This window comes from Scylla paramamosain, chromosome 17 (assembly GCF_035594125.1).
Source record: "Scylla paramamosain isolate STU-SP2022 chromosome 17, ASM3559412v1, whole genome shotgun sequence".
Classification (NCBI taxonomy): Eukaryota; Metazoa; Arthropoda; class Malacostraca; order Decapoda; family Portunidae; genus Scylla; species Scylla paramamosain.
This window is the reverse complement of record NC_087167.1, coordinates 11682501-11685000: the sequence shown is the minus strand read 5'-3', so window position 1 is coordinate 11685000 and position 2500 is coordinate 11682501. Positions and strand designations below refer to the sequence as shown.

General features: G+C 36.6%; 1 protein-coding gene across 4 annotated transcripts in view; it reads left to right on the top strand.

Moving 5' to 3' along the window:
- Positions 1 to 2500, top strand: part of LOC135108480 (uncharacterized) — a 260707-nt gene that overhangs the window by 231545 nt on the left and 26662 nt on the right. For all 4 annotated transcript variants that reach the window (XR_010272294.1, XM_064019537.1, XM_064019538.1 and 1 more), the window contains exon 6: positions 1 to 98. This exon is cut by the window's left edge and continues 55 nt beyond it. The gene's annotated coding sequence lies outside the window, so the exon portion shown is untranslated. The remainder of the gene's footprint in view (positions 99 to 2500) is intronic.

The following is a 2500-nucleotide window of genomic DNA, read 5'->3' as shown; positions in this document are numbered from 1 at the left end:
CAGAGTCGCCACGGAGCTCGATTCCCAGCAGAGGCGGCAGCAGGATCAGCATGACACGAGGGGCTTCTCTCGATCGATCACAGTTCTCCATGCTGTGGGTGAGTAATGTGTTGTTATGTCCCCTATTCCTTAAATGCCTCGCCGTCTCGCCTCTACTACTTCTTAACAGACTCCCATTGTAGTTCAGGACATCTCTATGGGTTGGTTTTTAGTTATTTGGGTTTGTCTTCAATTTTTTTTTTTTTGTTTAGGGATTGGCTTCTATAGTGTGTGTGTGTGTGTGTGTGTGTGTGTGTGTGTGTGTGTGTGTGTGTGTGTGTGTGTGTGTGTGTGTGTGTGTTCCATCAATTTTTGTTGTCCTTGGCTAGTCCTTCTGACATATAGCAGTTAAAATTTGTGCAAACTCATTCCAGTTGCAGTTAAGTAAGGATATAGCATCATTAATTGGAAAGCACTCATGAGAATTGAACTGATAATTTTCGTAATCTTTGAAAATAATCTTGATCCTTACTTCTCATGACCGGACACACTGCTGTATGTAAAGAATAATGTAGTGTCTCAAAATACACTATTATTTACACTGAGGAAAACGTAAGCAGGCTCTTAATTCGATGTTGTTTTTGAGGAAAGAGAACGGTTGGTACTCCTGCTATAAATACTGGCATGCAATTCATTTGACGGTAATAATGACAAAACAGGTTTACGCAGACCGCCTGTATAGCATTTTTGGAGTCACTCGTATAAATGCATTATTTCCTGAAACTTTCCGGGCCTTCTTAACTTCTAAATATAAAAAAAAATAAATTAAATATTATGACACCTAAAATGTACACCCTATTTAAGAATATAAGAAAATAAGGAGAGTGGAGAAAGGCCACTTGAATTACACTAAGCACTTGCTCAACACATAAAACTTACCATATTTTTTCATAACATACGGCGGACAATTTCACTATTCATACTCTCACTTCTTCCTCTCATTCCGACAAGTTTGAGCAGCCTTATAGGAAGTTACAGATAATTTTGGCTGTATTTACGATAGTTTAACAAGGATTCTGCATCACCGATTAAAAATTACAGCCATGAGGACTCAGCTTATCATCTCTTTCACCTTTGGAAATAGTCTTTATGAGAACCTCGAGTCTTTAAAGATAAAGAGCCTCAAAAACAGATTCCATATAGTTTTGTTAATGAAATCCTCAAGACAGTAAGAGATGAAACATTGCGAGAAAGCATGAGGTGTTATTCGACTTTCTGGACAAATTCCTAATATGAACCGTTTTCTCACTTCTTCCTATTATCTTGACAAGTTTTAACACGCATTAATGAAAGTTATAGATGTTTTCTGTGGTGTTTTCGTTATTTTTAGTGATAGTTTGATAAGAATTCTGTATCACCAGTTGAAGAAGCAGCTATAAGAACTAATTATATCTGTGCCTTTTTTAAAGTTCTGATAAGAGCCTAGGCCCTAGAGTGTTTAAAAAGAGAGATCTTCAGCTATTTGAGTCTGTGTTTACTTTCTGAAAATGATAAGAATGAGAGAAAACGAGATGCATTTATGGTAAACTATGATAAACTCAGTGAATTACTTAAATGTTTATTGTTAATATCGTTTTATTTCCGTTACAAAATTTGTGGAAAAAAAGCGTAACAGTGAACAGAAGTAGTGTTAGATTTCTATTATTATTTTTTTACATCTTAGTGCATAACTGATTCACTTTTTTTTTTATTTTACAAGTCCAAATTCCGTAAGAATATTTATTATTAGTATCATTATTTGTTAAAAAAAATGAAAATATTGAAATAACGAGTAATGATTAGGTAAGATTTTTTTATTCATTCTTTCATCTTCGTGCATGACTGTCTGACTCATAACATTCCTTTGTTTGTGTACGAGTTGAAGGTGTGTGTGTGTGTGTGTGTGTGTGTGTGTGTGTGTGTGTGTGTGTGTGTGTGTGTGTGTGTGTCACGAGGGAAGGATAGACATAAGCGTAACAGCAAAGAATTCCTGGAAGAAAACGTAATATTTCTTCTTACCCCCTTCCTTTCCTCCCGCCGCCCCCCCTCTCTCTCTCTCTCTCTCTCTCTCTCTCTCTCTCTCTCTCTCTCTCTCTCTCTCTCTCTCTCTCTCTCTCTCTCTCTCTCTCTCTCTCTCTGTGTGTGTGTGTGTGTGTGTGTGTGTGTGTGTGTGTGTGTGTGTGTGTGTGTAAGTCAATTTTTTAACTTTTTCCAATTTCTTCTCTATTCTCTTCTACTTTTTTCTCTTCTTTGCATGGAATCTTTAAATATTGAAGAACTGAAGAAGATTATTGTTTTATTGCATTGTTTATCTATTGTTTATTGTTTTGTTTGCAATGTTTGTTGTTACTGAAGAAAGTAAAGAATTCGACAATGTGTGTGTGTGTGTGTGTGTGTGTGTGTGTGTGTGTGTGTGTGTGTGTGTGTAGCTATGGGACTGTTTGATCTCTCTCTCTCTCTCTCTCTCTCTCTCTCTCTCTCT